Below are 15043 nucleotides of genomic sequence, written 5' to 3' on the forward strand. Positions count from 1 at the left end.
ACTGGTGACAGGAAATTTTAGAGAACATGCTCCAAGGTCCACACCTTATGAAATTTATCATATAACGAGTGTAAATCGACTATGTTAGAATTATGAATGTAAATTTACCGGAAAAACTGCATTAAATAGGTATTTATCATACTGAATGATAACTACGGAACTTAAGAACGGTAAAATTTTAACGTACTTGCGGTAAATCTCACTGAAATATTTTGAAAACAAACAACAATGTAAAATGAAAAATTGATCATGACTGACTCATTAACTTCTTCCTATTTCTGTATTAAATACCTTATATAGATTTGTCTTGTGGCTCTTTGTGAAATATTTATTTGTTAATGCTACGTGCATAGGCCACATGTACATCAACAGTTATAGCTATATATATATACTCCTATGATAAATACCTTCAAACTATGTAGGGAATACATTTTCCATTTATAAAAAAATTCAATGAATGTATGATAAAACAGTCAAAGACATTTGTTGAGGTCAACATTCGGTTTTCTTAACCCAAGAAAATGGAATACTCTCTAAATGTCTTCAAAGTTGAACAAGGTAAAACAATTTCCAACTATCTACAAAAACGCTTTCTTAATTATGTGTTTGTAAATAGTTATAAGAGAAGTTTAATGAAATGTTGGAAAACCTAAGTGCAGACATTGTAATATTTACTTTTGACATTTCACCTCCAAATGTTATAATATCAATATAATACATGTAATATACATGTAATAATTCTGGTGACAATCCACCACAACATGTAACCTTTGAACTTCAGCTTCTGTTACTGTGAAATCAATAACGACTTCACTTTATTTTTAATTATGTGACAATTAGCTTTGACCTACATATTATTCTTTCCTGTAAGATTGACTCTGTTGTTTCCCATTCATTTCACAGATGGACAGATGTTAACCGTCCCAAAAAATTAATAAAAAACATAACCATATATGTGATAGGCTTAAATGGGGAAAATTGCACAGGGTAGGTGGAAGGGGTGTGATTTGTCACATTTGACTTTTGGTGGGGAGGGATGGGGGGTGGTTGGGAGGGGTTCTGTCCCCTGGATCCATCACTATATAATTTCACTGCAAAGATTATGCAACTACCCTGCAATGTCTTCATTACATTCCAACCATACTCATACATTTTATAAAGTGTATATTGTTGATGATGTTTTTTTGCAATTTTTAGTTCTTAATGACTAATTCTGCAATCTACATCAAATTACTGCATTACATCAGGAGCGAAAATAACTAAAAAGTGTACCAATGAATACCTGAGATAAATAAAAAATCAGTGTTAATTACAGATGAAAATAATTACAAAGATGTATACCATTCTAGTGACTGGAGCTGAGCTGACCACTCTGATGTAACCAGGTCATTATAAAGTACTTCCTACTTCACAGTTATATCCTGATAAATCTAATTTAATCAGACATATATGAGTAAGTCTGACCAGTACCTGTTAGGGCCTAATCATGTTTTTTGTAGTTACTCAGTCTAAATCAAAGGGTGACCTTTTATGGGGCAGCTATAACTCATGTCTCACCTGTCTGGTCTGGACTCATAGAGGTACACCTCAGGTAATTACTACCTGTGTTACACCAACTGTACAACATGTTACAGCCACATTAGTGTCACAGCAGATTAATTGAGTCAAAAGGGGGAAATCCTTATTAGGAGGATGAGAGCATGAGGTCAGCTGTGAAAAGTCTAAATACAGGATATTATAAAATACACACACTATATTTCAATAATGAGGATTTTGTTATATTATCTGATTTTAATTAAAATGAGAATTTAATGCACGTCACAATATGAACACAATATTAAATGTAATATAATGCATTGCTAATTAGTTTAATCAGCTTTAAATAGTATTCAAGCCTGGAGAGAATTTGCACTTCTTTTATACACAAATAACCTGGGGGTAATAATGAGCTTTAAGAATGAGGTTGGAGGTCACAGATAAAAGGTGAGCCAGTATTAATGAGGATGACATCATTTAAATATGCAGAGGATGTTATAGGTACACATGTAAAAGGTGGGTAATACTGGCAAAACATTCAATTTATAATACACTGAAAATTTGAGGAGGAATTTTTACCAGAGAAAAGATAGAAATTACTAAACAAAAACGGAAAAGATAGAAATTACTAAACAAAACAATGTATGTTATACCCTATATGATGTATAGATCTGAACCTAATACCCAGGTAGGTGCACACCTTCTACATGTTAAAACAGCAGGTGTCCTCTCACAGGAACATCTTTTATATCAACACGCTTTATGGAATTATATGTCAGAAACACTTTTCTCTTCATACTTCTGAAATCTATCTCAAAAAAGTTCTTAAAACTATCTTAACTATCTCAAAAACACAGAAGTTTATTTAAAATGAAATGGAAATTTGATTCCAAATTTTGAAATTTGACAGAAACAAAGGATGTATCCTACCTGTTCTTCATGGCAGGGCTGGTTCCATATGCCTGTATCGACCCTATTTGTTCTGTTGTCAGGGTATGGGGATAGTAAACTTGTTTCTGTAATTTGTAATTGTAGCTGGGTTAGACAATGATCAAACAGTGAGGTTCACACTTATCTCTGTACACTGTAATCTCTAACAGTAAACCACCCCTATCTTCTGTCATCAGCCTCCAGGCCATAGGATACACACGACAAATATTCTACACTAAGTTGATATAATTATCAAATTATTTATTACACATTGTAAGGCAATTCAATTTTCTTTTTCTTTTGATTGTAAATACAATACAAAGAAGTGTTAAGATTGATTGGGACTTCAAAGAGGACTAACCCTCCGGGCCGCGCTATACACTGACCAGAAATTCGCTGAGGTGAGACACACTGTTACACCTTCAGAATAGGTTACCTCACAGCCATATAACACATGAGTTACCTCCCTTGTTAGCCGAGTTGTTACACCTTTACTCCGATCAGTGTTTAGCACATCGTGTGGTTATAAAAATGGCTGAGACTGTTTGATGTTCATGCTTTTGTGTGTCAGATTTCTTCTTTTATTGTTTTCTTTCACAGAGGTTGTTTTTATTTAACCTCACATAGGACACCATTGACTCTGTATTATATCTACGGTCACCTAGGTCGAGTGATCTTATTTGTAATTAACATACCTTGACTTTTTACCTGTAATCTTTGGTAACTGTTCAGTGGGCCACCTGGGTGCTGGCGGTTTTGTCCTGGGCCAGACAATGGGAGGACCTTTGCTCTGTAAACATATCAGAGATGAGTATATAGTGCTGAGCTGTAGAGTGATGAACCCTACAGATAGTTTATATCTACCTACAGTGGTCTGACATGATAGATCAGGAAAATCAGGAATTTTCATATTTGTGGGTATTAAACAGACACACTGATATACAAACTCTGGTGACAATTTCTATCAGCACTAATCTTAAAATATATTTCAATCAAATAGTAAAAAGTACATACATTCTTCGTTTTAGGAAATTCATTTTCTAACTAAATAAGAGTATCAAAGGTTTGAAATATTAAAAGTAACAGGATATGTAACGGCACCTGATATCAATTATACACATGAAGCGGAACTGGACTGGGTCAATCGTTAGCAACCAGCCCTAGGTAGGGAGCTCAATGTGTAGAGCTTCTGTCTAGAGATTGGAGGGTCCCGATTTGAATCCTGGTTTGGCTGTTGCATGGTGATGCCTTTCGGACAAAGACAGAAAAACGAGAGAGGAATGAAGTGAAACTGGACTGGGTCGCTCGTCTACAACCTGCTAGCTCAACTGCAATTGGTAGAACATCCATCTAGAGTTTGGAGGGTCCCAGGTTCGAATCCCAGTCTTGCTGTTGCATTTCTCTTCTGCAATGAACATCATAAAGCTGCTTGGATAATTGTGTCGGGGGGGAAAATGGGATAGCGAAATTGAAAATTTACACCAACTTTTTCTTTTGGATAATTTTTATATGGTTTACAATATTTAATCATCACTAAAATACAAGAAAGTAGTTGCCATACCCTGTATCCTATTGACTCATTAAAACATTTCATTTATATGATTTTTTTATTATATTAAGTAGAGCGTTTAATAATACATTCTCCAATAAGAGTAAGATATCTGTTATTTATCAGGAAACTATTTAAATATTTTTTATATGAACAAATACATTTTTGAGTACATTTTCTCTACGACAATGGAAATGTAACTGTGTCAAAAAAGGAATTAGAAGTGTTGTGTCCGACACCATATTCTAACGATGTCAGCTTCGACAACAAACTGTGTACCATTTTCTTTACATTTTGAAAGAAGACATTTCGACTACTTTTTCTTGTTTTCTAAACTGATTAATGTTGAAAATTTAAAAAAATTGGTTAAAACAATTTCATTCTTTTTTTTGAATAATTGAAAACAATTTCATTCTTTTTTTTGAATAATTGAATGAGGCACATGTAAAATCAGATATTTTCATGGGGCCCAAAAAAGGCAAATAAAGAGCCTATATAAGAATATATTGTACTGACACTCATATAAACACGTCCTGTTTCTGTATACATTCCTACACAATGATGCTGCAATTCATTATTTCATGAATCAACCCATGTTTGTCAGTATATCGGATGTCCTAGAGTATTAAAACTTTCAGTTTATTGTCGGGCAAGATCTGCAGTAATTGTACAGCATTTGAAATATAATGCAATGTATACAAAAAAACTGTACGAGGAGACCCTTTGATAAAGATCGGACTCAGAAAGTCAAACGAGGAGTATGAATCAGTTTTCCCGCCCATTTGATCACTTACTCATCAAACTCTGTGCACTACCTCAAAGAATACAGAGTTCAAACCCTAAAAGACAATACTGAAGAGCAGCCCTAGACTCTCAAACAAACACCAGGACAATACTGATCAGAGGCAGTAATACTTAAATATCCAGGAAGGTGATATCCCATATCAAGGTTGCTTCCATGGCGATACCTAGTGCCGTGAATGGGTCCAATCATCTTCTAGTGACCAGTCAAGCGCTCATGTAATCGTATCAAGTGACTACTAAAAGATCTTGACCTCAAGCTATCTTTTTTCACAATCTTTCAGTGCAAATTAATTCAATCGTGAGATAGTACGAGATATAATCTTTTATCAATTTCCTCCCATTGTCTATGCTGACTGTATACTGCAGTTTTGACAATGGTTCAATCTTGCTGGGTTCGCTGTAAGACAGTCTGTGATCGAACATTGACACGAGGTCGAAGCTTTATCTCCAGAAGATGTATAGGGTCATTTGCCTTCCATGCAAGTCAATGACAATGTCTTCCCTTTTCTAAAATGCTAAAATCCCCTAAAAAAACGTCTGTTGGAGTTAAATGGAACAAATGAAGTCAGAATTTATGGGACTGTGTAAATGTTGTTCAGATGGTTTCTGTCACAGTTACGACAAAGGCTGTGAATCTCTGTGATCACAAGTTAAAGGTATTCCTGTAACCCCTTTGATACCAGTAATCACCCATTTACAATCTTTAGGTTGGTGTTTAGAGTACTGTATTACCATACATTTGTCAAACCAGTCGACTGACTATATGTCCTTTTTTCTTGTGATTCAATGCTTTTTTTTACCCCTGAACATTACAGAAATATATTAAGGACGAGGAAATAGTTTTCAGATGACCTGGAAAGAATCTCCAAAACATTCTAAAGACTACTTGTTTAGAAGTTAAAGGCATCACCAACAGATGGTAAATATAATGTACTAATTAACATAAAATAAAGATATATCAAAGCCTGATTTTCACCTGTGTAACAGTCTATTTAATGCAAAATGTTTTGTCAACTTGATTTTACCATTTTGGTTCAATAATGTAGTATCCATTAATGTTTTTTTTGTTAAAAAAAATGAAAAGGTTGGATTATATGAAACTTTATATCAAATAATCAATTAAAGCAATTAAACAGAAATCAAATGAATCACACATACACTGGATTGTTCCAGCGGAATCGGTACCGATGGCAATCACTTTTTACTCTCGCCATCAAACGAGCCGACCACAACATCCAACGCCGATCTTTGAAGTCGACCATGGAATGATGAAAATGTCAACATGTATTATTCTGGAAAATATTGATAATATGTTTTAAATGGTAATAGTATGGGTATAAATCAATAGTTATCATTATTAGAACTAATGGTCATCATTAATTATGAATTAATACACATGCCACCCGTTTATACCTATCACTACTTACACCTGTTGACCTATACGTGTGAGTGGATTTCAATCAATTTCCCAGAATTCCGTTATTATTACCTGTCCATTACCTGGTATTTCTGAAATTTCACTGTCACTAAAATATACAAATGTATTTATTTTACAGTTTCAAACATCCAATTTTGTCCATGTTGATAAGTCAGAGGCCATCAAAAGTGAAAATGTAGGTTATGAAATATGCCATCAATAATTGTGATAAAAAAACCAACCAACATTTACATCAGAGCAGAACTCTTTCTTTGTATAAATATTCATAAGAAAACATTCCATAAGTTAATGTTTGTCTCTTACAAGACTTTTCTAATGCCCCATTTACCACTGTTTGCCCCTATTGACCCATGAAGCAAGGCCAGCTAGCCCTTTTCTTTAGCAAATATAAATCCACATCACATTGAAATATCTGCTGCCGAATTTGGTTGTAATAGGCCTTGTTTTTCTTAAGAAGAAGTGATTCAAAGAAAAGGCTTTACAGACAGAGGACAGGTAGACGACAGGCTCTTTTAATTAAGGATAATATCCTACCAAGGGGTTGCTTTTTTTGAAATTTAAAGCAACACAACATCAACACAATAAGGTCCAACAAGATCAAATTGTAATTGACAGATGTGTTAGTTTCTAGAGATATAAAAGTTGAAGAAAGGGGATAATAAAGAGAACAAGATTATATAAAATCAAACCATATAGTCGTAGTTACATTTGGAACAGCAATTGTATGTAACTTTTTTATTTCCTTCAAATCAACATTTGTGTAGGTCATTGATTATGGATCTTGACTTCCTTATACGTGTACATGTAAATCAATTTTTGTATAGAACAGAAACTCATTTCTTCAATAACTAGAAAAGCCTATTTATCTCACATGTAATTTCTTGAGTCTGTTTCCTTAAAATCATCTACTTTATCAGGTCACATACTATATACATTTTTATAGATATTTAACAGTAAATAAAAACAGACTTGAATTTATTTATACCCTTTGATAACAGAACAGTTATGGTGACAAAAGTACAATTTTATTTACAATTTAGAAGAAATGCAGTTTTATATCATTTTAAGAGCTTTCTATTGAAATTAAAATCGTATTACTCAAATTGTGTCACTATGACATATAGTACAGTTAATAATAACCTCCTCTGTAGTTCATATACACGTAAATAGTCCAGTATACACCTATATCAGTGATTGGTACTATGAAGTCAGACACATGAGGTAGTTCTCTACAGCTGTCAACTTATGATAACTCATCTGGCTTCTTATCACCTGCATTCATTAAATAAACTTAATCAAAATTTAGAAATTAAAGATCTCCATCCTACTGCAAACAAAACACAAGGTAACTTTGCTGTAGATTTTTTTATGCAGTAATTATAACCTCCCATTACTTTTGTTTTGGATATAACCGTAGCACGTAGCACGACTGAGCTAGGATCTTTACCCGACCAGGTAGCTTAGTTGGTGTAGAGTGACGGTATAATAATCTGAGGTCAAGGGTTCAAATTCTGGTCTGGCCCCATCATATTTTTACACAAAACTGACAATTGTCGATTTTATTTTTTATTTCGTCTTTGCCATTTTTTTTCTTTCTTCAGAAAAGTCCCAAAAGATATGGTTTTCTTTTCAGAAATAATTCATCAAAGCGATAACAATAGTTATGTGGAAAAAAAAGGTCCCAATGCATAGTCAATTTTTGGCATAACTACAGTTGACCTTAATACAGAAACAATACTACTCCAAATCAAGCTAACTAGGCTTTCTGATAAGATCCTGTTAAGTTGTTAGATCTATAGTTTTACAGGAAGGATCTACCCAGAGCTGAGATACCTGGCCCCGATTATTCTCATGCCTTGGCTTCGGCCAGTTTTGCATAAATTATCACCCACATGGCGAAAGCCTTCTTTAGAATTTATTTTTCAGCTGTACCAAAATTTCTTTAAAAAAATCTTTAAAAAAATGGAGAATGGGAGGAATTTTATGGAGCATAGTAAAAAGATATTAATCTTAAACTTACCAAAGGCGAAATTAATGTATCCTCATCAGCGACCATCTTTCATTCTGTCGACTGCTCATCATTTCTAAATTACTAGCCATTTTTACCCCAGACATATCCAAGCCACACAAAGATTCTCCAAAATATGATAAATGAAGTGCCATCTTTTTTTAACTACAAATGAGAAAATATATGTTTGAAATGAAAATGCATAATATTGTTATCATTTGACAGGAAAAGTACATTTGTTTTAGGAAATGCTCTCTTCATTCTGTAGTATTCCAAGTCACCATGAAATATGATATTATAATATGAATCAGAACAGTGAAGGATTTGACAATGTAAAACTTGATGATTACTTTAAAGTTCTCTAAATTTTAGCAGGTGATTCCTGCATCTTTCACATGTAGTCATCTATATAAAACACTTAGGTGCATGGTCGGGTGGTCGGGTGGTGCAGTGGATAGCGCAGTTGCCTTTCATCAAGGCGCCTGGGGTTTGATTTCCCGATCGGATGTGAATAGTTTTCACCAGGTACTCCAGTTTCCTCCCACAATAAGACCCTACGTGCACTTACATCTGACATTTAGACATACTGAGTACTTACTACAATACAGCTCAGAACTTTGTTATTTTGAATATCAATATAGGCCTGTTCATATTGCAAGTCAGTTTTCGGTCAGCCGTCTTTCAGCTAAAAAAATAAATAAATACACATTACAGTGCAAATTATCAAAAAAAAAAAAAAAGTTTCACATTGATTACTTTCATGTAAAGAAATAATTACAAATTTACAGATCTTCTGACAGCAGGAATATCTCCCATAGTCCAAAGCAGCTACTGATCTTAATCTTACAATTAATAACAATTACCAAGTACCGTTTTGTAGCTAATCACAGAGTTCAGGAATTAATGAATGAATAAATGAATGAATTAATGAAAAAAAAATGTTTATTTCCTGTGAGACATGGGTTCAATTTACAAGGCTGGCAGTCCCTGTGAAGAAGGCCTCAATCACTATCATCTTTGTTATATCAGTATCAGGTTTTTAAATATCAGTGAATGGATTGAATCAGACATGGTGTAGAAAAAAAATTATAATTTCGTAATGTGGAATAAGAAAGTGTTTCTTTGTTTTTGTAGGCTAGATACTGAGTAAAAAACTATCACAAATTCAGTAAAGTGAGTATTTCAAACACAATCTTTACCTGGGAATTGACTTTTTTTCGGGGACATAGACTGGAGATAATCTTGAAAATTATGAATTTTTGGTACCTAAAAATGATAAACTGTATGTATACCAGAATCCACATGGGATGTACAAGTGTTGTAAATGCATATTTTAGTTGTAACAATCTGCTACTGTTTTATGGTAGGATAACCCAGGATCCTTGATACCTATAAAAGGAACGCCATCAGAGATAACACAAGGCTCTACAGAAACAGCTGTTGGTCAGATACAACATTTCTGGGTCAACAACTGCATTACGATTGATTAATGGGTCACTTTTTAAAATAAATTCACTTTCCCTCTCAGCAGGTCAGTAACATTGTCTGGGCCTTAACCAGTTAACTTGTCACACCCCTAGTCTTCAAACATCTTTAGTCGGCTATAAACAAACATTTCCCTCGTTTTCTCAGCAACAAAAGTGGGAGATGGTGTCTAGCAGCGTTTTGGAAAATGAAACATTGAGGATCTCAGTGGTGTTCACACACCGCTGCCTCGGGGCCTGGCACTGTAATTAAGGGGCCACGCCTCTAACTAGCCCCTAACACTTTTAGTCACAGGAACATCTCCTGGGGACAGTTTCACAGTACACTGGGCAGTTCCGTCAAAATACGACTGAACAATTCAACAGACAGTTTAGGACAGAAAAGATCAAAGTGTGTCCCTGTCTGAGATAACGTCAGGAATGAGCCCGAACAATGCACGTTCATTACACATCATAAAGCAGATGACTTCCAAATGAATGAACAATAATTTTTATTTGCGAAAAATAACAAATCTTTAAGACGGGAGTGACTGGTCAAGTTATTAAATAGGACAGCGAGGGGTTTATGGTCGAGTAATGACCATATTTGTAAGTCCTTTACCTATAATTTGTCAACTCTGATGAGCACCTCCATAGCAATGTTGCCATTGGTGAAATACGATACAGTGAGAACATTCAATTGAAAAGTCTCTCTCATTTCACGGGCACAGGTCCAGCTAGAAAATTGGATAATTACAGAGCTATAGGTATCCACTTTACAAAACGTGAGTTTGAGGAAGTACAAACTTCTAACACTGTAATTTCTTTAACTGGAGGCTTCCTCACGTCAAAATATTAATCATCTCCGGCACCCATTTCATACCCAATATAGCGGGTAGATCTGTATCACCATACTCAACACAACTAGGAGATCTATATCAGTTGTGAAAATCAAGTTTTGTTTGGTACTGAAAACTTGATGATTTGAAGATAAATGATTCATTTTGCCTTTAATTCTTTTAAGCAGAACCAACATAATATAACATGGTCAAAATACACATGGTGATAATATATGGTCCTACTACACAGGTAGACATATGATCACCATATACAGGTAGTCATAGGACACGGGTCTATGACTGGTCAAATTACCCTTAAGTAAAAATCTATGGTCAACATATAAATACAGGTTTAATTATTTCCTATGTAGCATAACAGCCTAGGTGTGTAGATTTGCATTTGTCAAAGTCAAAATTCTAAAATTATTAATGGGGCACCCAAACAACTCCAATTCAACATAAATAGTAAATAGTAAACAACTTATAGATCTTTTTCTCCATTTCGATTGAGATAAAAGAGGAGATATCGGTTGTTACAATAACATACTAATAGCCTATGTGCAGATTTGTTCCAACTAATGGGGCCATACTGTCAATATATACATAACATTCACATCAGGGGAATGGTTTAAGACTCTTTAATTTTGGATTCTGTTCAATTTTCTCCTTTTTTTGGGGGGNATATGTATACTCAGATAGGATGCCCTCTTAACATCAAATGTCCAATATCAGCTAACATCTGACCTCGTACAGACGTAAGACTGTTAGCTACTTTAGGCACATAGGCTATTAATATGTTATTGTAACATCCTGAATATTTCTTCTCTTAGTATTATCAGAGAATAAGTAAATGTTTTGAAATATAGTACAGTAAATTTCACAAATCAATCCTTTCACCCCTATGTAACTTTAGTTAGACTCTACCATGCATTGATCTGGATGAGTCAATTATGGTCTACAGTGTTGAAAGGGTTTTAAGCTTTACACAGGGAGATCCTGCACATGTTTTCCAGATACATTTTTGCAAAGAGCCATAAAAGGATTTATTTAATAATTTAACCAAAAATAACCCTATTATGTATCATTATCAATCTAAATAGTCCATACCAATATCAGTCATTTTAACGAATGACACCATCAATTTGATTGAGTTGCATACGTACCTACTCGCATTTAAAATATTGAAATCATAAAATGGGTATAAATATTAAATACCATCCTACATGTTATTTTCTATTTTACAACTTTAAGGCATATTTTTTTATTTAATTTTTCACATGCGGTATCGTCTTTTTTTGCTTTATTTGCCCTTCGGGAACAACAGGGTGATTTCCTTAGGAGCTAGTGCACTTATATTAGTGTTTTCTTCTAAAGACAACAGTGATGTCCTCCTTGAACAACATAGTACTTCAATTTGCTTCTGAGATGACTTAATAATTTCTTGTTATACCTCTTTGAGGTACTCGTTGATTCCCTCCTAGACCAACTCAGCGATTCCCTCCTGGAATGAGTCATAGATATATATATACCCTCAATGATTTCCTCCTGACTGGGTCCCTCATGAGACAAGTAAATAGGGGATTTCCTCCTGACTGGGTCCCTCACGAGACAAGTAAATAGGGGATTTCCTCCTGACTGGGTCCCTCACGAGACAAGTAAATAGGTGATTCCCTCCTGGGATGACATGGTGATTCTCTTGCAATGACTGGGGTGATTTCCATCTGGGACGACTCCTTGATTGAACTCCTGGGATTACACACAGTGATTTCCCCCGGGACTGACTTCATGATTCCCCTTTGCCATGAATGATTTACTTCCGGAACAACTCATTGATTCCCTCCAGAAACTGACTTTTTCTTTATACTGTAAACCCATTTCGTAAAATTTCAAACCTTCACAATTGTTCATGCTCTGCAAGCTCAGGTTTTTAACATTTCAGTGGCCATACTGAAGTACCATAGCTAACGATCGACCAAACAATTGAATTGTATACTTTGGTAAATACACCAACTGGAATCCACCAAAAAAACTTGTGTTTCAGGACAATAAGCTCAAGTGCCCATCTTGCCATGTAAGCTATTTAGGCTATAATAAACCTATTCAAACTTTTTATCAAAATTTAAGCAAGAGGAATATCTGTCTGTTATTTCAATTAGTATATTCCCAAGTACTACATGTACAGTGAAATATTTCGCTGCAGTTATTTTTTTTTGCCTTATGTTGCCAGCCATAATGAGGGCCAAATTTTTCATTACAGCAAACATTTGTAAACAACATAAAATGCATAGTGACTAAATGTGATGGTGAAATTAATTGCTGGGAAATTGTGAATTATTCTGGTGAATGGCGATAGTATGACTTGGCAAAATATTTTGTGGTGTACAGTATATACAATGTTCTTACTGGTATATGTAAACAGGTACATTTCATTACAACAGAAAATGGAAAAAAGTAGGATATCTAACATTATCTTATTTTCAAAAGTTCTACCAAAGGACTCTGTAAACAAGTCCTTTTTGTTAACATTAAAGAAAACTGATACATTAGAAATGCTATACATCTCTGTATTATTAATTACAAAACTTGAGGTAAACACATTGTGAACAAAAAAGATCAACTTAAACAACTCTATGAGTGTAAATGAATCTGAAATATAGGTCCTTTTCTTGAGGTTTTTGTCAGACCTGAGTTAATTGCTTCAGATCAATAGAGTTAAGTGGAGTTGATGGTGACTGGCTAGGGGTGCGCATGTCATAATGGTGGCTGGGAAAATACCAAACTATGTAGAACTTGTAAATAAGTAATGATGGGTCCGACACTACAAACATAGCGGACATAAATCACGACACAATCCGACTGTAATCAGGCTGGTTAACACCTCACACAGGAGGAGTGTTAGACAGGTATGTGTGTGGTGGGGTGGATAGGGAAATAGTATCAGGGAGGGTGTTAGACAGGTACGTGTGGGTGGTGGGGTGGAGGGGGATATAGTATCAGGGGAGTGTTAGACAGGTATGTGTGTGGGGGGGGGGAGGGGGGTATAGTATCAGGGAGGGTGTTAGACTAGTATCAGGGGAGTGTTAAACGGGTATGTGTGTGGTGGAGTGGAGGGGGGTATAGGATCAGGGAGGGTGTTAGACAGGTATGTGTGTGGTGGGCTGGAGGGGGATATAGTATCAGGGAGGGTGTTAGGGGTATTCGCTGCCCTGAACAATTAATAGGCAGCTATAAAATATGGTGAACGAGTTTAGGGAGGCTGTATTATAGTATTGGGGATGGTATTAGGAATTCCTGACTAACAAGGTTCCACAGTACAAAGTCCTTACTAACAAGGTAGCACAGCGCCAAATATAGTATCAGGGGAGTGTTAGACATGTGTGTGTGTATGTAGAACTTGTAAATAAGTAATGATGGGTCCGACACTACAAACATAGCGGACATAAATCACGACACAATCCGACTGTAATCAGGCTGGTTAACACCTCACACAGGAGGAGTGTTAGACAGGTATGTGTGTGGGGGGGTGGAGGGGGGATATAGTATCAGGGAGGGTATTAGACAGGTATGTGTGTGGTGGAGTGGAGGGGGGTATAGTATCAGGGGGGGGGTTAGACGGGTAGGTGGGGGGGGGGGGGAGGGGGGGTATAGTATCAGGGAGGGTGTTAGCCAGGTATGTGTGTGGGGGGGTGGAGGGGGATATAGTATCAGGGGAGGGTTAGACAGGTATGTGTGTGGGGGGGTGGGGGGGGGTATAGTATCAGGGAGGGGGTTAGGGGTATTCGCTGCCCTGAACAATTAATAGGCAGCTATAAAATATGGTGAACGAGTTTAGGGAGGCTGTATTATAGTATTGGGGATGGTATTAGGAATTCCTGACTAACAGTGTGTGTGTGGTGGGGTGGAGGGGGATATAGTATCAGGGAGAGGGTTAGACAGGTATGTGTGTGGTGGGGTGGATAGGGAAATTGTATCAGGGAGGGTGTTAGACAGGTACGTGTGGGGGGTGGGGTGGAGGGGGATATAGTATCAGGGGGGGTGTTAGACAGGTACGTGAGGGTGGTGGGGTGGAGGGGGATATAGTATCAGGGAGGGGGTTAGACAGGTATGTGTGTGGGGGGGGGGAGGGGGGTATAGTATCAGGGGGGGTGTTAGACAGGTACGTGAGGGTGGTGGGGTGGAGGGGGATATAGTATCAGGGGGGGTGTTAGACAGGTACGTGAGGGTGGTGGGGTGGAGGGGGATATAGTATCAGGGAGAGGGTTAGACAGGTATGTGTGTGGTGGGGGGGAGGGGGGTATAGTATCAGGGAGGGTGTTAGGGGGATTCGCTGCCCTGAACAATTAATAGGCAGCTATAAAATATGGTGAACGTGTTTAGGGAGGCTGTATTATAGTATTGGGGATGGTATTAGGAATTCCTGACTAACAGTGTGTGTGTGGTGGGGTGGAGGGGGATATAGTATCAGGGGGGGTGTTA

At 36.4% G+C, this 15043-nt stretch overlaps 1 long non-coding RNA gene across 1 annotated transcript; it reads right to left on the reverse strand.

The window, feature by feature from the left end:
- Positions 1 to 2472: 2472 nt before the first annotated feature.
- On the reverse strand, positions 2473 to 6059 carry LOC110442763. The gene is made up of 4 exons (XR_002462046.1): positions 5978 to 6059; positions 3568 to 3871; positions 3162 to 3256; positions 2473 to 2552 (listed from the first exon to the last, which is right to left on the reverse strand). It is a non-coding gene; the product is annotated as an uncharacterized LOC110442763 (long non-coding RNA).
- Positions 6060 to 15043: the final 8984 nt, after the last annotated feature.

This window comes from Mizuhopecten yessoensis, unplaced genomic scaffold, assembly GCF_002113885.1.
Source record: "Mizuhopecten yessoensis strain PY_sf001 unplaced genomic scaffold, ASM211388v2 scaffold716297, whole genome shotgun sequence".
Taxonomy (NCBI): domain Eukaryota; kingdom Metazoa; phylum Mollusca; class Bivalvia; order Pectinida; family Pectinidae; genus Mizuhopecten; species Mizuhopecten yessoensis.